Source organism: Lynx rufus, unplaced genomic scaffold (genome assembly GCF_022079265.1).
Source record: "Lynx rufus isolate CCGP_SWC_20201006 ecotype Redwood Valley unplaced genomic scaffold, mLynRuf1.p SCAF_13, whole genome shotgun sequence".
Taxonomy (NCBI): domain Eukaryota; kingdom Metazoa; phylum Chordata; class Mammalia; order Carnivora; family Felidae; genus Lynx; species Lynx rufus.
The window spans coordinates 35,110,715-35,136,706 of record NW_025814827.1 but is presented as its reverse complement, the minus strand read 5'-3'; the positions used below and the strand labels follow the sequence as shown (position 1 = coordinate 35,136,706).

Below are 25,992 nucleotides of genomic sequence, written 5' to 3'. Positions count from 1 at the left end.
AAATTAACAAAATAAAAGTAAGTAAAACTTGATTTTTCATAACCAATCTTCTTATCCATAAAGTTGCCTCAAAGAGCCTTTTATGATATTTTCTTGAAGTAATACTAAACTTTTTTCCAGAGTACTTCCACTGGGCAATGTCTATTGGTTGAAGAACCGAGGCTGAGGCGGTATATAAAATAGTCCAAAAAGAATGAAATGCAGACAAACAAAATCTAACCTTACACATTCAAGAAAAACTTCTCATTCATTCAGAAGCTGAGAAGCTTATCTCCTTGATTTAACATGTGTATCAAAGGAGCCATCCCTTTAAAGTCAAACAAGTCTGTTTTGAAGCCAAACAAAGACCCAGAAGGGAAGAAAAGCCCTTGGCAAAATTCAAAATTCCAGCTACTCAAAATGGGTTGTTAACTTATTAGTCATATGAGAAGCATTGAATATATTTACTGCTATCATTTTCCCATAAGGCTTTTCCACAAGTTGAGACTGGGAAATGCACACAAAAGAAGAATAAGATAAAACAAGCATAGAGACTATTAGTCTCTAGTCATAGTAGAATAAACTCCATGAAGTTCTCAGAGGATGTAGGAACATGCGTTCCAAGCCAGTGTGTGTCACTAGAGACAGTTAATGTGAAAATCAAGCTGAATATCTGAGTCGTTGAAAAGGGCCCGCTGTATATATTCTTCACTAATATCCTTAAAAATCTATAATGTTATTTTGAGAACAATTACCAGAAATCACTCCCTTTCCCCATCCTTCCTCCTCTTCACCTTTACCCAACTATAGATTTTTTTTAATGTATTTTAATAAGATAAGCAAAATAAGGAAGACGTGTAAATTTGCATCCTTGTCCTCTTGCCTTCTGACATAACTGAGTTGAGTACATCATTATGAAAAGTCAAAACTGGTAACAGATTTGCGTGACTCACAAATTTAATCCAAACCTAATCCATCCCTGAAAGCCTGCCAGTGAATTTATACAGTAGGACCCTAGGTTTCATTATTTTAAATAGGAATAAAGCAGCTCATGGTGTTCCCAACTCTTCCAAAATTTCCAGCCAATTTTCCCAAATATCACTGAAAACACTATGCAACATCTACCTACAATTCACCAACTACCTAATTATTTGATACTTACTTCACTCCATGGTGGGTATTTTTATATGCCAGACCCAACAGTACTGCATAATTTTAGATACTACCACATTTTACTTCTAGAATGCAATAAGCATGTACTCTGATGTAAAGACATTATCAAACAACATACTGAAGATAGACAATGAGTACAAATAACATTAGCAAGAGTTATTTTAAAAGTAAGTCAGTTTTTTTTAAGTTTTTTTTTAATGTTTATTTTTGAGAGAGGGAGAGAGACAATGTGAGTGGGGGAGGGGCAGAGAGAGAGGGAGACACAGAATCTGAAGCAGGCTCCAGGCTCTGAGCTGTCAGCACAGAGCCCGACGCAGGGCTTGAACTCACAGACTGTGAGATCATGACCTGACCCGAAGTCGGACACTTAACTGACTGAGCCACCCAGGTGCCCCAAGTTTTTTTTTTAAAGAAGCTGTTCTTTTTTTTTTCTTTTAAACCTTATTTATTTTGAGAGAGAGTGCACACCCACAAGTGGGGAAGGGGCAGAGAGAGAGAGAGAGAGAGAGAATCCCAAGCAGGCTCCTCAATGTTGGCACAGAGCCCCATCTGGGACTCAAACTCATAAATGGTGAGATCATGACCTGAGCCAAAGTTGGATCTTAACCAACTGAGCCACCCAGGCACCCCTGAGCCCCTCCCTCTTTTTTTTTTTTTTTTAAATATTTCAGTTCTGTCTGCCTGTGGAAGCTTTACCTCTGGCATCAAGTGGCCTCTCAAGTTCATAATATTCAGTAGTAAAAATCTGAAAGAACAAAAAAAGGGGATAAAGTTTCCTTGTTGCCTATAGCACTCAAGCGTTGCCACTATCAATTTGAATTAGTGCCTCAATAGTACCAAAGGAAAAAGCGTTTTAGGAAAACATATTAGAAATGCTATTTTTAAATTTTATTGTGCTGAGTCTCCACAGTTTTTATATCCCTTTCAGATTTGGGACAGTGTGAAAGGTGGGGCCAGACGCACCTTCTAGTCTTTTCTACCTTGAAAATCAATGATGGAAAGTCAGCAATAGAAATTGCAATCATGGGGCACCTGGGTGGTTCAGTTGGCTAAGCGTCTCTTGATTTTGGCTCAGGCTATGATTTCACAGTTCATGAGTTCGAGCCCTACATGGGGCTCCACGGTGACAGTGTGGTGCTTACTTGGGATTTTCTCTCTCTCTCCCCTCGATCTCCCTCTCCCCAACTCATGCTGTCTTTCTCAATCTCTCTCAAAATAAATAAATAAACTAAAAAAAAAAAAAAAAAGAAATTGCACTCATGGTCACATAATTTTCCTACTGAAAAGCCCACAATGACTACTCATTGCCTGAAGAAGAAGGTGAGTTTCACAGTTCTGAGTACTGGCACAGAGGGCTGCACAATCTTGCTCTTGCTGACTTTCTCACTTCTACCTTTTCCCCGGACACTTCATGCTGTTCATGCATTTGAGTGCTCTCATTTCTCTGAAGATTCCAGTCATGTTATCATTCATGTTTTCCCTCTGCCAGAAATGTGTCTTCATTATATTACATGTCTGTCGAGGCCCTATTTATCTTCTAAAATCCCACCTCTGGGTTACCTCTTGGTCTTCCCCAAGCCCCCTCTCAGCTAACCATACTTCTATTTTCAAGCTTATTCCTTTGATCTGAGTTTAATTTTTTATTTATATGGCTCAACCCACAATGCATAGACTATGACCTTTATGAAAGTGGGGACACAGCTTACTTATTTTCATATCCTCGATCCAGCACAGAGCCAATGCCATTTTTCCCCTAAATGCAGTGAGTCTAATATCTCTTTTATTTGGTTTTCAATTCTGTAAGTGTTTGGAGAAGGATGCCGGTGGGATCCACAATAGTGGACCTTCACATACTGGTTCAACAAAAGTAGTCATTAACTGTATGTCCATTAAGTCAGAACAATGGAAAACCAAAGTCAGCCGGATGCCTCCAACTCATGCCTCATGGGATTTCACTGCTCAGAGTGAAGCACCAGTTAATTTTGGTCAACTGGAACATAGTAGGGAAAAGAAGTATCTCCTCCAGACACTCAATGTGGAGAATAATGGCTGAGACTAAACTCTAGTCCAAGGAGACCATCTGAATGTGTATTATGTCAGATCACTAAGAAAGGATAGATGTGAGATCCAAAATACAATTTTGTCTTCTGCTTTGACAGACTACAAAATGTAAACAAATCCAGAACTCCTGATTGCTAAGACAACCATTAATTTATCTCTCTAAAGATCATGCCAGAGATACCCAAACCCTGAAGCAAGGAATTCAGCTAGGGGGCAAAGCTAAACCAGAAATGTGGTGCCGTTTGAATTTAAGAGTGAAAAACGCAATGCTTTCTCCAGAATATTTTTCACATAGTTTGTAACATGGTTCCTTAGCTTATTTTTGGCTTGTGTGACAGAAACTTGGGGAAGGGCCCACCAGGGGCTCAATCATAGATGGACATTTAGGAACATGCCTGCATAATGATTAATTTCCTGCCAAGTCGGGATTCCCACCACCAATAACAGGGCTCCAAGTGACTCATTCATCTAAAATAGAGCTCTTGGGATTTCCCACCGCATCACAGAGCCCCCAGTACTGCAGAGTTTGAGGATCTACCCTGATAGCTACACAGCACTGACCCAAATCCTTTCCATGTGAGAAGCGCTAATCCAACTGTTTCTGTGTCTCTCTCACTGGGATCTAGTTCTATCTGTCCTCTTGTCTAGTCTTCAAGAAGATACCAGAAAAGCAGCTGCCTTTGCCTTGGGAGGAGGACATTTGCATAAATGTCAACTGAACATTTGATAGAATGTCCTACTTAAGGAGTCTTAGGTTACATGCAGAAAAGGCAGCTGGAAGGAGAAAGATGCAGTCCTCTAAGAGATTTGTCAAGACAAACCACTTAAATTTCAGAAAGTTACTGCAGCCTGACATGGTCTGTGGGGAGGGACATAGCCCTGTGTAAATGCAGAACAGGTAGAGAGAAATGCCTTCTAAACCCCTTTCCCCAACCACAGATGAACCTTAAGCTTGTCTGTATCTTACGTAACTCAACTCTTCTGAATACACAAGGCAGCTACTCCATACTGCCGTATCTATAGCAGGGAATGAATCCTTGAGGAGCCTCATTGTGATCACAGCGGTGTGTATATAATCTGATTATACTCAAGAGAAAAGGAGAGGTTTTTTATGTCTCTGATGATGTGCCTTGCTTTTTATCAGCTGCTTTATAGCTATAAGGAGACTAGGAACTGTTCACTGCTACCTGTTCCAATTCAGCAGGTCACCTCTCTTTGTTCTGAGCAGGGGGTGGGGGGCGCGGTTTCTGCATTTCACTGCTACTATGTACAAACACTACCGCTCAACCCAAATTCTGGTGGTGTCATTTAGCACAGAGCATCAGACCCATGTCCAGTACTAGAGGAACACATCACTTGTGCCACTTACTCATGATATGAACATGACTATCAATCCCAAGAGAGACCATGTGTGCGCACGTGTGTGTGTGTGTGTGTGTGTGTGTGTGTGTGTGTGGTGTGACCATTTTGAACAAGGAGCAGGTTTTGTTTTTGTTGCAATGAGTGTCTTAGACCTGGAAAGGCTTTGGAAGCAAACTAGCTGTGTGCTCGTAGGCAAATTTCCTAACTTCTACACGCTTTTGCTTCCTTATACATGCAATGACAATAATACCAACTACCTTACAGGAATTGTGTAGGATTTAGAGACACTACATATATAAAGTATGGGGGATTTAAGAGAACTCAATTAGATAAATTTTATTTTTATTATGATTATTAAGTCAGAAAACAACTGTTTCGCACACTGGCTTTTTAAGCAGTGTATCTTTGCAGAATCATCACAAGGAAACCACGTCCAACCTCAGGGTCTCTCTCATTCCCCGAGGAATTCTCTGATCAAAAGTTCAAGGTAATCTCATTGTGAAGAAGAGAGGTGGGCTTCCAAAACCAGGGTGTCCTCGGACCATTTATTGGTCAATGAGGATTATAATAACAAAACTTTTCTCTGGAAATAACAACCAAAGTCTGGGTCTAGTAACACCTCTCCTTAAAAGGCAAAAGTAAACTCACTGACTTTCACTTTAAATAAAACTCTGAAATAATGGCCACTTGTGGGAGACAGTGCTGCTCACAGACGGTGTTCAAATCTCATTCCAAACAAACTCATTATTAAACAAGAAAGGTTCTAGAATTATTTTCTCAATCATGATAAAAAAATAAAAGCACAAAACCGAAAATCCATATAGCACGTCAGGTCTGTACAGATTTCTTTAGGCTGGGGTCTGCTCCCCCAGTGAGTTCCCTCCTTCATATTACCATGGCCACAATACAAAAAGAGCCATCTTTACTTCAAACCTTGTCAGTTGTCATAATTGTTACTACAATCCCCTTGAATTTATCCCAGTTGTACTCTCACAAGTCTGCTTGCCAACAGCTGGGTCCGAATTCAGATTTTATTTTCCTTGGCACCTAGAGCTGACCGTCTAATGATGCCTTATCAGAACCCACAGAGGCTTCCATGAAAACAAATCCAAATACCTTCATAACACACCTATGGACTGATGCTGATCCCAAAACCAAGTGCAGAAACTATTTCTGAAAAACTCAACTGAGGATTTTTAAGAGTTGCATATTTGAATGGGCACATAATGACCTAAAAAAAAAAAAATCCAGAAGCATTTCAAGAATCACTTCAAAAATGAACACATAGTTTATTAATGTGATATTTTAAAAATCAAGAGTAAGAGTTTAAGTTTTAATTGTCATTTTTTTTTTAATTTTTTTTTCAACGTTTTTATTTATTTTTGGGACAGAGAGAGACAGAGCATGAACGGGGGAGGGGCAGAGAGAGAGGGAGACACAGAATCGGAAACAGGCTCCAGGCTCCGAGCCATCAGCCCAGAGCCTGACGCGGGGCTCGAACTCATGGACTGCGAGATCGTGACCTGGCTGAAGTCGGACGCTCAACCGACTGCGCCACCCAGGCGCCCCTAATTGTCATTTTTAAAAAATGTTTATTTATTTATTTTGAGAGACAGAGAGCACTAACAGGGGAAGGGGCAGAGAGAGAGGCAGAGAGAGATCCCAAGCAGGCTGCACGCTGTAAGCACAGAGCCCAATGCGGGACTCAGTCTCTGGAATCATGAGATAACGACCTGAACCCAAATCAAGAGTTGGAAACTTAACTGACTGAGCCACCCAGGCACCCTTAAGTTTTAATTATCTTAACAATCAAATGTTATTTTAATATGAGCAGAAGATACAAACACATTCTATATTCCCCCTGTTTACTTAATTTCTTTCTTGTAACTTTCTAAATTCTTCAGCTATTCCTTCCTATCTGATTTAATGGAACCATGCAGTGATGTCCTTAAATTGATCTATGAGCTATCCTTTACTGGGCTCATGTTTACTGAGCAGCAAGTATGAGGCTCAGAGAATGGTTCAGCTAGTTTCCTCTGGCATGGACCCACTGGTGGGAAAAGTGGATACTGAAGCCAGATCCTTGGAAAAATATCATTTTATTAGATCACCCAGAGATCAAAGATACTCCTTTGTGGGACCATTTTAATATAGAATTGTTTGGGGAGCAGAGACGTGAATTATATTATTTATTTAGACACAAATGTGATCTCCTATACTTACCTGATTGTTTCCAATGCATTTTGCTTTTATTAGTTTGCCTTAGTTAACAGAGCTTATCATAGTACTTATTACAGTACTAGACTGTATACTTACTTTTTAATTAATATTTGTAAAAGTAAATTAAACTGAGGCACATTCTCAGGAGAAAGAAAGGTGAGGCAGTTGACTAGGGTTCGTTCTAGTACTAATATTTTATTTGGTTATCACTTGCCTTTAGAGCTTCTTCCAGAAGAGCTGGGAAGAGTAGACCTATGTCAGTAATTTAACACTGTAACTTGAGTGACCAAATGTGAGCACAAAACTCAATCTCCAGTTTAGAGGATTGGTCTAAAGAGTTTTTGTTGTCGTTGTTTTATGAGTAAATGGTATCTGCTACATCAATCTTCATAAAATTAGAAGTAATTTCACACTTTGGGGGCCAGTTCAAACTCTAAAGCCAGACAAAGTAAGATTCTAATCCTAGTCCTGTCATCTGTGAGCAGTGTAACTTCATGCAAATTGCTAAAGCCCTTTAGGGCTCAGTCTTTCCATATGTAAAATGGGAAGGTTAGCGGTTCTATCTAAAGGGCTGCTTTGAGGATTAAAAGAGAGAGTATGGGTGTATTAGTCAGGGTTCTCCAGAGCAACAGAACGAACAGGCTATGGGTACATGCAAAACAGGAGATTTATTATAGGAACTGACTGTGATTATGGAGGCCAAAACTACAATATGCTGTCTGTAACCTGGTGAACCAGGCAAGCCGGTGGTATGATTCAGTACCTGTCTGAAGGCCTGAGAACCAGGGTAATGAGACAGTATAACTCCCAGTCTGAGGCTGAAGGCTCAAGAACCAGGAGCTTCCAAGGGCATGTCCAAGGGCAGGAGAAGGTGAAGGTCCCGGCTCAAAAAAAGAGAGAACCCACCCTTCCTCTGCTGTTTTGTCCTATTTGGGGCCTCAATGGATTGGATGAGGCCTGTCCATGTTGGTGAGGGTGGCTCTTCTTTACACAGTCTACTGATTCGAATGCTAATCTCTTCCTGAAACACTCTCGTAGACAAACCCAGAAATAATGTTTTACCAGCTATCTGAATATCCCGAATCCCAGTTAAGTTGGCACATAAAAATTATGCTTCACAACAGGAAGACACTTAGCACCAATCACCTAACAGACTCTCAGTTAATACTGACTATCATAATTGTTTGTAGAGCCCATCTTCGGCCCCCAATTCCAAACAGCTCAATTTGTTGGTTACAAGATTCCCAGGTGCTGCCCTGGGTCTGGCTGCAGATAAAGATCTCTTCTCTGGTCTCATTCTTTTTTTTTCCTCTCTCTCTACGGGTTAACATAAGCTCTTACTAAGATGAATAGCTCATGGTGATCGTAACAGCATGCAAGGGGCGGTGGATATAAGTGTCCAATGAAGGAAACCCTTAAAGGGCCTTGAAAGACTTGATTAGGTTACGGTAAGGCAAAACATTATTCAAAACTGAAGTCTAAGTTTCTCTACCCCACTGACTCCCCAGCCTCCAAATATTACTAGGTTAATAAACATTTTAGCCTCACTGATGAATAGGTAAAAATATTAGCTTCTACTTTCACTCTTTAAAATGTTTATTTTGTAAACGCATCAGAATGAGGCACTGATCCATGGAATTCTATTTGCTAATCTGAGTATAACCAATGTTATACCACCAAATCCAACAAGATGTATGTGCTTTGTTCCTGAGGATGTATTCCCATGCTGAAATGGCCAGTATTTACTTCTTGCCTGTGTCTTCCTGAAATTCCCTCTTTGGTGGGCATGGCTGCCTTTCTGCCCACCCAGACAGGACTCTAAAGGCCCGCTCATTCTCTCAAAAAACCAACCCGGGTTTTCTTACTCCTCTCACCTCATGCTTTGTATCTGCCTCCCGTCAGGTGTATGCTTCCAGGAGAGTGGCTTGGAAAACCATAGAGAATAAATGCCTTTGGTTGAATTACCTGCCAAGACAATCTGAATTTTACATCTGGAATACTTTTTTCAGACTCACCTTTCTTACATACCACAAGAAACAATAATCATTTTTGAATTGTGCAAAGAGAGTAATAATGTGAGAAAATTTTTCAATTTCATGAGCAGAAAATTTTGTTAATGGATGACTGTGTTCACAAGCTTTCCCTCCTTCCCAAGCAGTGGTATTTTCTTTTTCCCTTTAGCACTTTTTTTTTAACTACAGTTGATTCTACCTATCATAAGTGAATTGGCCCCAGTCCACTGACAGTAAGTTATTAAATAAAATTAAAAAAAAAACAACTTTCGTAAGTAATTTTTAAAATTTTTTTTCAACGTTTTTTATTTATTTTTGGGACAGAGAGAGACAGAGCATGAACGGGTGAGGGGCAGAGAGAGAGGGAGACACAGAATCGGAAACAGGCTCCAGGCTCCGAGCCATCAGTCCAGAGCCTGACGCGGCGCTCGAACTCACAGACCGCGAGATCGTGACCTGGCTGAAGTCGGACGCTTAACCGACTGCGCCACCCAGGTGCCCCATTGTAAGTAATTTTTTAAAGGCATGTTGAGTCTTGGTTTTCTCTTTGAAAATTCCACTCCTCTCTTCTCTCTATCCCATCTCATCGATGCCATTCCTATACTATATCAAAGGCTGCCTTCTTATTTGCCTCCTTCCTCAAGAGAAGGGCAACCCGTCCTTACTGGAACTCATACTGAATTTCTTCTTAGATCTTGGAGAAAGAAACAGATCAAATTCACTTACAGATGTTTCCTAAACACCTTCAAAGAAAACTGTTTAATAAACCCACAACAATAATCCTGAAGTGATACATTTTAATCCTTCTCAAGGTTTGTCTGCACACTGATGGATTTCTCTCAAATGATGTCTTATACTCTTTTCCCGCATGCTATATTATTTTGAAAACACTCATCCATTTCAAAAGATAGGACGATAGGCAAGAGGACTGGATTTGAGCAAAGCACAGCTATATGTCTATCACTGTCACCCAAACCCTGAATCAATGAGTTATTCTCTCTGTCAGACTTAGCTCATTCATTATTAGTAGGTGTTGGGGTGCTTTTATTCCCCAGTCCCAGGACAGCAGTTCATAATGGAAATACCTCTGCAGAGTCATATTGAAGCACAGAGAAAAGTCAGGACAAGGCAGGCAAAGCCTCTACCTAATGAAGCAAAGTACTTTTTTGGCTCTCATCTTATTGTATAGAAAGTAGGTCAAGAAGGTTATGTGAAAAGAAAATATGTTTACATGGGTTTATTACATGGCTACCAAGTGCAGCTCACTGCTGTGGAGGGGAGAAGAAGCATTTCCAAGTCTAAATTTTTAACCGGTCCCCCTAGAAGCTGTCAGATGACCAAGAACTAGGAGGATGCATGAGGAAAAGATTCTTCTGTTCCGCAGAAGAAAGAGAAAGAATTCTAGGTACTTGCTCCAGATTTGGAAACAAGCATTTAATACAGGGGGACAAAGACATTTCAGTTTGCAACAGTGATTCATTCTCTCTCCCTCTCCCTCCCCACCTTCCCATCAATGGGGGCTGTATACAGTTTCCCTGCCCTCGATCTGAGAACTCCCTTACAGGTAAGTCACTGCCTTCCACAATATAGTTACCTGGACAACTGAGGTATGGAAAACAGAGTTGAAGTTCAGATAAAGTTTGAACAGAGGTTCCCATTGTTCGCTCATTTAGTGTCCACCAGAGTGCATGCAGCAGTTCAGATTACATACAGATTTCCATTCTAAATAAGCCCCTAATTAAAAATAAAACCCTCTCTCCACCTGCTCATAACTCTCACAAACACTTTTTTCCCTTTGGGCTCAACCTTCTCAAGCTCAGTCTGTGTCCAACCTGTAGATTACCCTGGAAATGCTGAAGTGCCTTGGCTTGGGGTGAGAGTGGGAAAATGTGCTTCTTTTTTCAATGCGAATCCCTTTTTTAAAAATCAGGCTTTGAAAATAGATAAGGTGAACCTAATTTCAGATGCCTGCTTGTACACTGGGAACAGTGACCAGTTCAAAAGAACAAAGAGCTGAACAAAGCTCAACCAAACAGGAAGGCTCAAAACAGAGCCTGAGGCAGATTCCATCTATTACGTTTGTTGATTGCAAAATGACCAGCGGGACTCAAAAGTGTGAAAAGGTCATTGCCCAATCTTGCAGCACAGCAAATTGTGTTCCATGGTTGGGGGGGGTGGAGTGGAGGGTTGGGGAGCAGGGCACGTGTGTAAAGACTATGGGGAAACTCAAAAAGGTATAGGGAGAAGCAGTTTTTGTCCCATGCTTAGAGAGAAGACTGTCGTTTATACACCCCTGAGATTGCGGAAACACAAATTTGCACAATACCACAATGACACAGCTCAGATGAAGAGGGGTTTCCCCTTTCCTCCTATGCAATTTGTTAACTTTCTATGCAATTTGTTAAAAGTCAAATACGAAAAGTGACCTTTAAAATACAATTTCTACAATTCTCTGCTTCACTCCCTACCCTACCTCATCCCCAGGGTAGAACAAATTAAGACAAACATTCACAGTACAGGTAACTTCATGACACATGTAAGCACAGAGAAATTGGCCACTAAAATATTTCCACAGCATTGCATACACCTGCTTCTCCTTTGTACTTCTCTCCTCAAGTTCAACCATGTTTACCTTTGTAGATACTCCTCCTGGGAAAGTCCTACATATTCTGAGGATCTGGCAAGCTACCTTTTTTACGCACTTAATTCAACAAACATTTGCCTCGGTGACCTATGAGAGCAGTCCCCCTAGGAAACAGACAGGACAGGGTTCCCTTAACTAAGTCCCTCAGACTCTCAGGAGCCAGTGTTGGGCTCAGCATTTGGCTCACTTTTAGGAGTAAAGAAACGATGTGTGCTAGCTGGGATGGCACCAGTTCAGGTGCCCCAGCCCATGCTGTTGTGGGTAGGACTCTCTGGAGGTGTCACCACATGCTAGCTTCCTGAACTATGGTCCTTGGCTTGGGACAATTACTAGTGACATAGCACTTGTGCATTACCACGCTGGGACTAAAATGCCAACCCATTAAAACCAGTCTCATCTTGGCCCCAAAGATCCTGAAAATGGACAGACTTAAGAAGATATATCCCTCATCTCGGCAGGTTTAGAACCTATCCCTTCTCTAGCATCAGCTGATCAAATATAGTCACTGTACCCTCAAAAGAAGAAGTTGCAAGCACAAAGCATCTTTTAGGAAAAACACTTAACCCCCACCTTGAGTTCTTGAAGTTGGCAATGGAGTCCCACTCGAGGAGAATGGATGAGCATGAATGCTGCTTCCGTCACCTCATCCTACCTAGCCATCCAAAGAGGTTCCATGGCAGATGGTTCCATGGCTTCCATGGTCAATGCTATAGTGAGGGTTAATGTGGCAACCAGGACTTTTGAAGACATACCTGATTTTGAAAGACAGTTAAAAGACATAGGTTACAAAATTATGGATTTATAAACCCAGCAACAAAGAGCAATGACCTCAGAAGAGTCTGTACTTTTCAGTCATTCCATCAAAGAGCTGAGTTTTGCAAGGTCTTTGTGGGAAGCTTCCAGTTTTTCAGTGGTTGGGTTGGGATACGTCTGTGTATGTGTGGGGAAAGGTGCTCTACGTAAATGGTTAAAAGATGAAATGGAGTTGATATTTATGCCTACCACATTATTTTCATTCAAATAAAAGAGATATAAGTACCAATTATCAAATATAATCTTTAAGTCTTATTATTATCCATCTGTCCCTTTTTTTTTGGCAAAGTTCCCAACAGCCCTTTAGTCAGACCGTGCCTCAGTTTTGCTGAGACTACTGCAGCTGCACACAGCAGGCTCTGCAGACTCGGAGCTTTGGTATACACAGCATTCTACTCCAAGACTTTATCCCCCACACCAGATCCAACCCTTTCAAGTCCACGTGTTGCAGGATGGCTTCCCTAACTGTATAAGCTGCAGATCAAACAACAGTTACACGGGCTTCCTGCTATGTGACGTACAAAGGGGTTTCCCATGAAGACCCAGCAAAGCAGAATGGCCTGCTCGCAACATATTTCACACGTGCCCTGCGGGACTATGCAACTCATTCTTATTGAGACCTTAGAAGTTAAGGCATGAAAGTATCCCTTTCTTTGCTTAGCAACTGCTGATTTACTATGGTTACCATGGAGGGAAGCACGGATGGTGAAGGACAACAGACTGAGGCTCTCTGTTTGCCAATCCCTGTTCTGGAATTAACTAGTTTTTGGACCTTGGACAGGTCACTTCCTCTCTGCGAGCTTTCATTTCTTTAATTGTTACAGTATGATGACAGGGATGTATGATGCCTCAGTCCCTACCAGCTCTGAAGTTCTATGGAGACATTCATTTCATTTGCTCATTCATTCCTTCATTCTGGAAGCATTTACTGAGCACCACTGGTGTGTCTGCTCCTGTGTTAGCATTCTGGGAATACAGCTAGGAAAAGGCCACGAGAGCAGTGTCTCTGATTTTATGCTGCTTCCAATCTAGCTGGCATCTAATAGTTGCTAGCACACATCTAACAGATAATGACTCAAAAGCAGCAACAGTTAATTTCTCACTCATGCAAAGTAGAAAACAGGAGGTTCTGTGCAACAGGCAGCTCCCCCCAACCCCCCCCCCCGCCCCACCACAAATATTAAAAGTATTAATTCAGGGATCCAAGATTCTTCCATTTTGTGGCCCTCCCACATTCAACTCTTGGCTTTTAAGGTTGCCATGGTTATGTGCATCAAGCCACTGGAGAAGGAAAGGAAAGGTGGAGCAGGGGGCAGTACTGCATGCAGGAGGTAGTCTGGGTCAGTTCATGAACATATCACTGGTCACACAGTCCACATGGTCTCCTCTAACTTCAAAGAAGATGGGGAAATGTACCCAGGAATCCAGAGATCCAGTCAGGTGCCCAGGAAGAAGAACAAACAGTTTTCATAAACAGCTAGTCAGTCTCTGCCAGGACATAAGGAGAGTGCAGGAAATGAGGAAAAGAAAAGGAGAGTCTACAGCAGAACCTGGGAAGGCAGAATTCACAAAAAGGCAGATAGAAAGGAAGAGAAAACGAAAGCCAGAGCTACTCAAAGCAACTACAGGACTATGAGTGATTTGCAGAGGCATCTTGTGAGGCCTCAGTACGTGAATAGCAGCAAGTCAGGTGAATCTTGGGGAGGATAATGGATGACCAAAGAACAGACAGTGACAAATAGTAGCTCAGGATCCTAGGCCTCATGAGATGAATTAACACAGAGTACCTGAAAACCCATGAAATTAACCCACATGGTTTGCAGGTGAGCTAAAATGTTCATAAATAAGTCTGTATTTCTGGTGCAAATCAGTCTTACAAATTGGTGACTATGAGCTATATTTTGACCCAGGATGGGTTTTTAAAATTTATTTATTTGTTTATTTATTTATTGCCATTGGCATGATTCAAATATTGGGAAATGTCACATGAGAAATCCAGGTCTCCCTGTTCTCCTGAACAATGAAAAGATATGGCCATAGTGGTTTTTTATTGTTTTCATTATTTCATTTTCATGGTTTTCATTATTGAATAACAATCATCAGACAGCTTCAGGTAGCCACTGACCTCCTTGGACTGGGCATGCTCTCTCCAAAACACCAAAGTCCTACAACTTATTTCATTTCTGACCAGGTCATTTCATAACCTCAGTCATGTAGGCAATTGAATTTGCAACCCCTTATGTAAAGAGTTAAATTCTTACTACCCAGAAATATGGCAAGAAGAACTAATTCAGGGACTTGGTCCTGAATTTGGAATTTTCCTGACTTAGAATTTTCAGGGTCTGACAACAGCCCTCGTAGAACACTGTATATACACATCCACATATGTGTACATACATATGTAAAATAGAAACATGAGGACTTGTTTTGCTTGATGTTTGCTTGTTTAAGCATCTATTTTCTTTAACTCATTGTGAATTATTTTGAAAGCAAGGTTCAGAGTACCTGGCCCATTAAATGAACTCAGTTAAGACTTTTGAAAGACATCACAGTAAATTTATAACAAAAGCAATCACTTGAAATGAATTATAATGAAGGAAATAATGAGTAAGGTTTTGAGGTAGCATCTCTGGCTCAGGACAGATTCTACCATGACCCACAGCCCAGGTGGGGACAGATATCCCTGAATGTGTCAATGTGCACCTTGCAGAGAAGAAAGAGCAGGAAAGAAAGTATCAGGGCTGGAGACAAGAAGAGAGAAATGGGGGGGGAAGGGACACTAAAAAGGCCATTGGTTCAACTGACCTTCCTTGGGCCATGTCCTGACAGAACTGGTCACTCTGCAGCTGCAGAAAACAAGCAGTCACAGCATCACTCTCCAGCAAGGTCCTGAGATCTAGAGAGAGGCACCGCACCTACAAGTTCTCAATGAGCCCAGCCAACCTCACTTCTGGGGGACTGAAGAAATCCTCATATGCCTTGGTGAATGGATTCAGCAACCAGCATTTTCCTACATTGTAGGTGTTCAGTAAAAATTGGATTGGGTTGGGTTGGACAGAACTGAACAGAGTTGAATCGACATCACTCAGAGCATCGTGGGTAGCAGAACAGAGAAACAACCAGGCCCTCCACAAGCTCTATGCAAAGGGCTGCCCCTGCTGAAGGCACCAGAACTATCAAAATCAATTGAGCACACAAACAAGTCTCATTGGGATGATTAATTCTTGCTGTGAGGATGCCAGGGGATAAACGAGGTGCCAACATCAGTCAACTCTAATAGTTAACCATAAAGGGAGACAGGGGCTTCTGGCACAAGCTGCCTGACCAGGCAGAGTGGGAAATGTTGGCAGGGTGGCTGGTAGGGGCAGACATGTCTGGGCACAAGGGTGTTAGCTTAGCCTACTAATATTTTTCTTGGACAGCAATGAAAATCTCCCTGGAAGTGTCTTGCTATTCCTTCTTACACTAACTCTTCTCTCCACTCTCCTAATTTAGGTAGAGAGAGACAAAGTTGTTTTCTGAAACAAAGTTGTTTTCTGAAATTTTCTGGGAAAACTAAAGTAGGGTTCTGGTCATTTTCAGGGGCTGATAATAGCCTCATTCATCCATTCAATCAGCGTATATTTGTTGACAACCTACTGTGTGCTAAGTGCTAGATGTAAAGCAATGAATAACAGAGACTTGGTAGTTTACTCTCTATTCGGAGAGAAAGGCAGTAAACAAATAGACATATACATCAAACTAATTGTGATAAGCGGTTCAAAGAAAATGAACCGTAGTGCTCTGATAGAAAATTGCAAACAGCATGGTGGCAACTCAGTCAGAGAAAGCCTCTCAGAAGACACCGAGTCCTAAAGGAAAAGAAGGATCCAGCCATGAGAAGAAGACCTAGGAACGATTGTTTCAGGGGAAGGGAATAGCATGAAAATTGTTTAAGAGTCTTGAGAGTCCAACAGGAGAAGTTACTGAGGGCCTGGGCCATACGTGTACAAGTGAGGGGCCCACAGACCAGCCTGAAAGAAATAGAAAGGAAACTAATTTGAGGCCTTTTTGCAGTTCTCATGTTTTGGGGTCTACATGGGGTTCTGAGATGTACGTAGAAACCCCTTCAGTGAACGGCATACAGCAAGCCAGAACCACAACCATCTTGAAACTTGCTCACATGGAAAGGCCACAGTGCTTGCCAAGCTGGACTCATGAAGCATCCACGCTACACGAACCAGAGGATAAACGTGGGTCAGAATCAGCCCTGCCAGAGGCAGCTAGGGGTCGGATCTTCTCTTTGTTCTCCACTGTCCATATGCCAGCCAGGAACACGAGGTCAAATGGCAGCAGAAGGGTGCTTGCAGTACCCTAGAACAAATGCTTAAAGCTAGGGTAGGCAACGGGCTCAGGCCACAAGCAGAGGCACACCTATTCACAGCAGGCCTAGGGGAGAGGTTTAGGATGGAAAGCAGGTTTAATAGCCAGGTAGTTTATTATTGGGTCACAAGTTCACATAAGAAAAGCATATGATTCCTAACAAAAACAGACATCCAGACAGGGAGGATATTCTTTTCACAACGGACAAGACTCATCTTTTTGGTCTGGCAGCCTTCAGAGATATTGTTCTCACCATTTTCTTTACAGGTCCAAGGTTGCTAAAGGGAGAGATTAATTTTTATTGCTACGATTATCTGCTAAGCAGATGCCCTCGGGCCCTGGATGTATGTTCCATTTTGTTCTGTTAGAGGTAAATAAATTTCCCGAAGGATAATATAATCTGGCCAAAGTATCACCTATGTGGTAACTGTGGGCCAATAGCCATCAGATGTATTTGAAGAACTATCCGGGAAGGCCTTTCTGAAGGTGGGGTGGGGAAGTGCTGGACAAACTCTCAATCATGTGCTTGTTTTGTTTGGCGTTTGCTGAAAAGGCACTGACTCTCTGGCAAAAGTTGGACATGAATTCAGTGTTATTCACTTATCTAGCCTGAGCCCAGTCATTAAACTGCGACCCAGAGTTTTCAGTTCTTCCTGGTACAACAGGTTCTGTTGCAGGAGACAAGACTCCTAATGTGAGCCAGATGACACTTATATCCACTCCCTGTCACTGTAAATAGGAGTTAAATCTAACCAGAATTGAACAGAAGCTCTCCAGGCCTAGGTCAGAACTGACTTGGTCCAGGTTATGTCTCCAACTGCTCTGAGCCTACATATTTGTTTGTTTGTTTGTTTGTTTGTTTGTTTGGTTGGTTATTTATTTATTTATTTATTTATTTATAACAGTCATTTCTTTTGACAACATTGCTATATCTCCGTCAGGGATTCCTCCCACTTGTACTGTGTGTGCATGCGTGTGTGTGTGTGTGTGTGTGTGTGTGTGTGTGTGTGTGTATTTAAGCCAAAGGAAATCTTACCACCCAGGTCCAGCAGTGAGGAGGTTGTGAAGCACGCATCTTTCATCCATAAAAAGACTCCAAACAATTCAGGCAGAAATTTAGCAAATGTTTGGGTTGGTCCCCCTGAGGTGGTGAAAACATAATTTTTCACGAACTTTAAGAGCAGTGCAAGACTTTCCACAAAATGATAACAAAGCCCCGGACACGTCAGCATATGCAACTTTTCAAGTCCCAACGTCTGTTCTCTGCAATTCTAGACAGGCATCTAATGGAGCAGCAGGAGGACTCTGAAGTAAACAAAAAAGGGCCTTGAACTCCTAACGCTTTCCCTCTGTGGCAAGTGGCAATGGACAAGTCAGAGGCAGAAGGCAAAGCTTGAATCCATCCTTTGTGTCCATAGCGACATTAACTAGACTCACTAAAAAAGCTGGCTTAATAAAAACATTTAGATCAAAGACCCACTCTGTCACATTTTTAAGATATTGCGAGTTATTCTCACCTAACCATGCTTAAGTCTAGAGAATGAGGAGGCAGGCATGGGGAAGATGATGATGGGCAGCTGACATGGCTGGAATATTTGATCGATCTTTATGTTTGAGAGTATTCATTGTAATGGCTGCCAAGAAAAGGGCAAGCCTGTTATTCATTCCCTTTCCTTCAAAAAATAGTTCTTTCAGGGCGCCTGGGTAGCTCAGTTGGCTAAGTATCCAACTTTTGATTTTGGCTCAGGTCATGATCTCACAGTTGTGGGATCCAGCCATGTGTCAGGCTCCACGCTGATAACACGCAGCCTGCTTGGGATTATCTCTCTCCTTCTCTCTGCCCCTCCCCCGCTTTGCGCGCGCTCTCTCTCTCTCTCTCTCTTTCTCTTTCAAAATAAATAAATAAACATTAAAAAAGAAACAGTTCTTTCATGAATCCCATGCATTTATTCATCCGATCAACAAGCATTTGTTACATGCCAGGCACTGAGCGTGAACAGGATAGGATACGCAATGTCAACAACTAGGAATTCAGTCGTGGTGGTTTTCAAGCAGCCCCTTGAGTCAAGACTCACCAAAGTTCTTTACTTCTAATATTTCTCCATGTTAGTCACACTAAGCCAACACAAAAGTTGGGACATCGGCCTTCAGGGAGGAACCACACTATTTGCCCAACCTTGCAAGTTTAGTGAAAGACACACATAAAGAGTGAATGGTGTTTCATCACTCTGTGTGGAGTGCCCCACAGCCCTTTGCTTGCCCCTTTCCATTGCCTTGGAAGAGGGGTACTGTCTTATTCCCCTACTTTTCCCCACAGCCCCATCACTGTCCTCATGTACCACCCATGCAGGCTCTTGGACTCACTTTTGCATGTCCACTCCATTTCTAAGCCTTCTTCCAATAAGCTTCGTGTCTAATTGCATTTCCTCTTTTCTGCAAAAAATGAAGGACACAGTGATTGTGACATGTTCTGAAGAGGTTTGCTTTACCAAGAAAGTGGTGTAAACTGGGCCCCCACAAGGAAATCAGAGTGAGTCACTCAGAACTCTCAGCTTTTGCCTTGCAGGCTGTTGAACTCAAGCTCTGTGGCACCCAGCTCAAGCTCAGTTGTCCCAGCTAAGGAAGGGCCTGACAGGGTCATTTTCTAAACATTAGATTATCCAGAAACATAAGCCAAACAGGGCCAAACTGAATCCCATGTGGTTTTTTTTTTTTTTGGTATAACTTGAGAAAATGACCAAATACTGACAAGATGAAGAGTAAAGTCAATCTTATCTCATTGGACTGTAGCAGGAAAATGAACGATTCTTAGAAATATGATTCCAACTCCTCTGCCTCAGCAAACGTAAGAGAGAGAAAAAAGAAACACTGGAAACTCTCATCATTTTCAATATAACACAAAAACTAATGACACCAACATCTACCCAATGGTACATGGCTGAATTGAAAGTTTGGAAACTGAATAAAAAACAAGCTACAGTTTGTTCATCAACCTGGGAATGACTGCAGGGAAGAGAAACAAGTTGAAACTTCTGTTCCCACCTAGCACCTGATCTATCATGTTTTAAACACAGTCATTAGTGATAAAGCAAAAGCAAAGAAATAGAGGTGAAGCTGGGCCCTACCAGAGAATGAAGTATGAACCTCACACAGCTTCCTCTTTTCTATAAGGTTAGCAAAAGCTCCCCTTCCTCCATGAAGTCCTCAAGGACTTCACCGACTCACACTTCCTCTTCTGAATTCCTAGAGGACCTATTTTTTTATGCCTCACAAGATGGAAAATTTTCAGATTTTCTTTCACATTGTTCTCTACTTGTGTCAGGTATATTTTCCTCTATGTCATTACTTAAAACAAGCAATCTACAATCACCTTCTTCTCCTTCTCCTTCTTCTATTTTACTCTCCCACATAGCCTAGTTTGGAGCTGAACATATCAAAAGCATCTAGTGTTTTTGGGTAGATAATTTTGATAAGAGTTTTCCAAAGAGCCACCATGCATGGAAGAACAAAGATGGTTGTTGGCTTATTTCCATTAAGTGAGGCAGGGGGACCTTGGTTGAACACATCCGCTTGCACTGAGTTTTCTTTCAAGTTGAAGCCTTGAATATCAAATTTCATATTTGTTGACGTTCTTCTTATGTCTCTTCTGTCACTCACCCGTTACCAAGGCCCACAGTCCAACCAGGTGACATGCACAACAAAAGAAGAACACCCAATAGTGAAAAACCCATTCTTGTCAAGCTCATAGACACAAACATCAAAACATGAATGGTCTGTCCATTTTTCCCCAAAGCTGGAGCCCATTTTACAAGTCTCAAGTATGAACACTGGCCCTTAGGGGGAAAATTTGATCAGCTTCATCCAAGTAAAACTTCATCTTTTGGACACATGGCAGGGCTGCTGAGTGACCTGTGAATAAAGTTGCTTTTCTCACGCACATTTGCCTCGACAAGAAAGGTTTCATCCTTTGGTAAGAAGGCGAGACAGTTTATTTATGCTAGAATTTTATGGCAGGGTTCTCATCAGTGAGGTCTGACATACAGAGAGTGATCAGCTGTCTCATTTTCCTGAGATTGGTGGGGTTTCCTGAGACTCTGGAACTTCTATGCTAAAACCCAGGAACTTCCTCAGCAATCTGGGACTAGATACTGCTCAGATTCCAAAGGTTAACCTTCTCAGCTTCTAGACCTACTTCTCCCAGTTCATCTGCTCTGGTGGTCACATGCAAAGCCAGTGACCAGGGGTGCCCCAGGAATTCCCGCACCCCCATGTCTATTTCCTTGGGATTGCTGTTAGTACATGCTTATGGCCCATTTGCTCTCTGGAGTCTATCCTTGGGCAATCTATCATTGCCTGGGGCCTCTTTCACCTTATATACTTCACCCCCAAATGTGAAGCTCACTCCTAACCTTCATCCTCAGCTTGTCTTCCACTCTAAATGCCCATGTGATATTCTTCATCCTCCATCCTATTAGCTTCTTAAGTGCAACAAAAACTACCCCAAACTCAATGGGACCTCTTCATCTATACTTTTTGTTTCTCTGGGGTCTCATATTTATGAAAATGGCTCTGCCATTCTTCCAGACTTTCACCTAGACTTCAGACTTTCCTTTTTATCACAGCCTCCTTCTCCCAGGCTTCCTCCCAAGACTAATTGTGTGTCAAAGCCTGTGTGAGTAGGCAGTTCTCCAGCCGACCACCACCTTTCAGGCCTTTCAATTGCTGTGGCCCCAACTAGTAGAATTATCACCCTTTGCCTCACATTTTCCTCCCCTCCCACCCTGAACCCACCCAGTGCACTATTTACAGCTCTGATCAGGTCACTACTCCCCTAAACACTTAGAACAGTCTCTCCTTCATCGTAACATAGCCAAACCTACACAGCCTTCAAACCCCAAAAGGTACCTTCCCCATGAAGCATCATCTGCCCTATAGAAAATAATGTTTCTGGTGTCTAAACTCCTTGGGCACATGACTCTTCCATACTCAATACGATTATCTTTATGCACCATCATCTTCCCTTTTAAACCAAAGTCCCTGAGAGCAAAAATTATAATTCATTCACCTTTTTATCCCCACTTACGATAAATGAGATCCAAGTAAGGTTGGACCTGAGGCTTACTCATGAATGCTGTTGTTTGACTTACAAATGTTTCTTCTATATCCCTGTGCCTTCTGACCACTTCTCCTCATGGAAGTCACCCAGAGGCAAAGGTCTGAGAGTTGAAGGCAGTCACTCCCTTGCCTTACTGCAAGTTTTATCACTGCAGGTTTCCCAGCTGCCATGGCAGGCCAGCTAAAGGGGCTTTATCCCCATGGATTGTGAAATAGAGATTCCCTTGAGGTGCAACCTGAATTCTTTCCCTGCCCTCTGTCTTCACCTTCATAATTAGCACACTTTTCCGACAGAGGCCAAACACTGCACTTCATCTTGCCTCCTCTTCCATATCCCCTGGGCAGCTATGCTCTGAGATGCCTGTTTTCTGACCCAAGAAACAAAGAAATGTGTTAAACTGTGTCAAAATTTAATTATTTCATATAGGGAAACAAGGGGTTTGGCCTAAGGCATTGCTGTCTGGAGGAGGCAATTCTCCTTATTCCTGTCAACTCATCCCTCCATCATGGAGCAAACATTCAGAGGTCCAGAGATTCAGAGGAGGGGAGAATTTGAACTTGTCCTTGGCCCTTTTTCCCCCTCATTCCACTCTCCCCCTAACCCTCAGTTGCAGCATTCCCTGGTTTGAATCTGAGGCCTCAAAAACCAGACATTATAGGGATGGTATGCATAGTTAGAAGAAACGCCTCTGCTGAGAAGCTCCTGGGACCCTTTAGATAAGGAAACAGAGCCACAGCCCTTGTCACAACTGCAGGGCCAGCTGAGTCCCACTCTGCAGCCATGTCCACATCTCCTTTGCAGTAATCATACACTTCACTCAATAAATGTTTATCAAAAACTTACCATGTGGCTGCTCTGTGGTTACTGGCAATAAAAGAGAGTGACATCCAAAACAGTCAGGAATGAGTGAGACAGGGGCATGATGTGGGCACCAGCCAGAGTGTTGGACCAGGGTTTTGAGGAGCACTGCTGTTGCTAGATTATTCCATTTGTTGTTAGATTGTGGGGACATCCCAGGCTTTTCAGGTGAGTGACCAGGGCAGCTGGGTCAGAGCAGGGAGGAGGGGAGAGGGCATTCAGGGGCTTTAGGGGCCAGTTTTTTGTCTACTGGCATTGAATTATTCCAGCAGTTTAATAACTGGTAAGCTGCTGAAGATGAGTCTTTTTTTTTTTTAACGTTTTATTTATTTTTGAGACAGAGAGAGAGACAGAGCATGAACAGGGGAGGGGCAGAGAGGGGGAGACACAGAATCTGAAACAGGCTCCAGGCTCTGAGCTGTCAGCACAGAGCCCGACGCGGGGCTCGAACTCACAGACCGCGAGATCATGACCTGAGCCAAAGTCGGATGCTTAGACTGAGCCACCCAGGCGCCCCTGAAGATGAGTCTTTGATATGGTAATGTACAAAATAGAAGGAGACCTTTTACCTCACAGATCCCATAGTATATCGTAGGAGATGGATGGCGCTGTGATCTGAATATCTGTATCATTCCCAAAATTCACATATTGGAGTCTTAACCCCCAAATTCCTGGTATTAGGATGTGGGGCCTGTGGGAGATGATCAGGTCATGAGAGTAGAACCCTCGTGGATGGGATTAGTGCTCCTATAAAAGTGACCTTATAGACTCCCTAGAACCTTTTACCATGTGAGGACACAGCAGGAAGTGTTTGATAGGAGGAGGGCCCTAACTAGAATCTGACCAGGTTGGCATGCTGATCTTGGACTTCTAGTCTAGAAGTGTAAGCAATAAATGTTTGTTGTTTACAAGCAACCAAGTCTGTGATATTTTGTCATAGCAGCCCAAATGGACTAAGACAGAGAGTAAGCAAATACTCATACAAAAAGTATAAGATTCTACGTGGGTTAAAAATTACCAAATATAAAACCGTGGCTGTAAATAACATTACAAAGATAGGTATTCGATGCCGTGAGAGCACGCAATAGTAAAATCTGACCATTTCAGATTGATCAGGGAAGGCTTCTTTGAGGAGGCAAGCTTTAGGCTAAGATCTGAAGGATAAATAGGAATTAATAAATCAATGAGGGAATAAAAGTAAGTGCTGAACACAAGGACAACATGTGCAAAAGTCTTGTGGTGAGGGGAATGGGAAGAAGGCAGATATGGTTAGAGGAGAGAGAGGAAAGAGAGTAATTGAAGAGGAAGAAGAAAGGTGTATAGGGACCAATACACCTTTCTTCTGGGGCCTGGAGTTCTATCTATCCCAAGAACAATGGCATGTCATAAGTGATTTAAAGCAGTAGGGTGGCATTATCAGATTAACATTTTCATGCTGACTGCGGCCCAGAAAAATGGCTGGGCCCAGAGTAGGAGGTTGGTGGTAGAGACTTCACTGCTTGACACCAAGGACACCTAAGGTCCTATGTATGCAGTGTTTTCCTCAGGGCTCTCATCTCTCACCCCAGGAAGAAAGGACTCCTTTCCGCAAGGCAAGGCTCTGACAGGTTTCTCATGTCACTGAAAATTAAGGGGTTATGCAGCAGAGAGAAAAAGCATATAGTGATTAAAAAAAGACATGCTGTCAACTTCTTCCTTAGTCGTTATAAACCATAATTTATTTAGCACACACCCTGACAGCCCAGTGCCTGACTAAACATTGCCATCCATTGCCTCCTTAATGTTCAGAATGACTCAGCAAGGGAGGTATTATCATCTCCATTTTATACATGAGAGCATCAACACTCAGGTAACTTGCCAAGGAATCGACAGGATTAAAGCCCAGGACTTCCTGACTGCCACACTTTGGCTTTTAACCCAATAGTGGTTTTTAAATGTGAACATGTAGTTGGCTCCATGATAGATGCCTGGCCTTTGGAGCTTAATGTACCGCCATCTTGCCCAGAAGGAATACAGTCTAACGGAGGAGAGGGTCACGCATTTATGTAACTAAGTATAATACAATGTGACGTGGGCTTTGACAGCGCACATTAAAACCTTACATGAGGGGCGCCTGGGTGGCTCAGTCGGTTCAGTGGCCGACTTCAGCTCAGGTCACGATCTGGCGGTCCGTGAGTTCGAGCCCTGCGTCAGGCTCTGTGCTGACCCCTCAGAGCCTGGAGCCTGTTTCAGATTCTGTGTCTCCCTCTCTCTGACCCTCCCCAGTTCATGCTCTGTCTCTCCCTGTCTCAAAAATAAATAAACGTTAAAAAAACTTTTTTTTTAATAAAAAATAAAAAAATAAAACCTTACATGATATTTTTCTTCAGGAGCAACAGTGATTTTCTGTTTAGTATTGTAGTCAGTTCAGCATCCCTATGAGGCTAACTTTACTGAATGACTTATGTGTGCCAGGCATTGTGCTAAGTGCTTTAAACATATTCATTTAATGTAATCCTCAAAGCTACTTCACCAGGAAGCTAGCAATACTGTCTACATTATGCAGGTGAGGAATTGAGGCTCACATCAGTCAAGAAAAACCCCCAGGATCACAAAGAACACGGATAGGACAAATAACTCTCTGTAGAGAGCCAACTAATACTGAAGAGTGGTAACTTTAAATCTACATGAAACTGGAGATGTGTTCTGAAATGGAAAACCAACCCCAAGCTGATGCAAGACACAGCGTGTTAAAACTAACCCTAAACACCCCAACCACGGGAGTCTGACTGCAAAACAGGTTAGCCTCCCAGAGTCAGGATCTATGGGCAAACTGTTCCTACTTCTTGGAGTTGTTTTGACATTAAAATGTGAAAGTTCTTAAAATAAGGAGGGGGGCAGAGTCTCCAAGGAATGTTAAACTAATTTGTGGCAAAAACGAGAAAGTTTAATATTCATTAAGGGGTTTTCATTTCAAATGATCGTTTTACCATACTGATGTCTAAATTGGGGAGCAGGGAGAAGAGGAAGAGAGTCTTATTTAATCCCTTTCCTGAATTTGCCACAGAGAATGCACGGCAGAGGGCCCTAGGGGTTTCAAGCTCCTCCTGCGAAAGCTGGGGTCTGTGGCTGCCGAGACCCTACCCAGCTCTTCCTGGCTGCTCATCCACACCCAAGGGCCAAGCCGGCTTTGCCAAGAGTCAGCATGTCAACCCCTGCCGTCTCCAGCACTTACTCAGGGATCCTGTGTATAGATCTTCTCCCAGAGGCAGAAGCTTTGCCTGGATTATATCTTCATTATTTCATCTTTAAATCCAAAGAACAAATGTTGGACTCCAAAATCCTAGGAAATATCTGAAACCCAACCCAGCAAATCTCCATAAATTAAGTAATGTTCAGCCTCAAATAGAAGT

General features: G+C 42.4%; 1 long non-coding RNA gene across 1 annotated transcript in view; it reads right to left on the bottom strand.

Annotated features, from left to right (window-relative positions):
• LOC124508722 (uncharacterized) overlaps window positions 1-25,992 on the bottom strand; it is a 79,771-nt gene that overhangs the window by 857 nt on the left and 52,922 nt on the right. Inside the window, exons 2-4 of the long non-coding RNA XR_006961307.1 lie at window positions 18,991-19,059; window positions 17,663-17,767; window positions 12,022-12,203 (exon numbers count right to left, since the gene is read on the bottom strand). This is a non-coding gene — a long non-coding RNA (uncharacterized LOC124508722). The remainder of the gene's footprint in view (window positions 1-12,021; window positions 12,204-17,662; window positions 17,768-18,990; window positions 19,060-25,992) is intronic.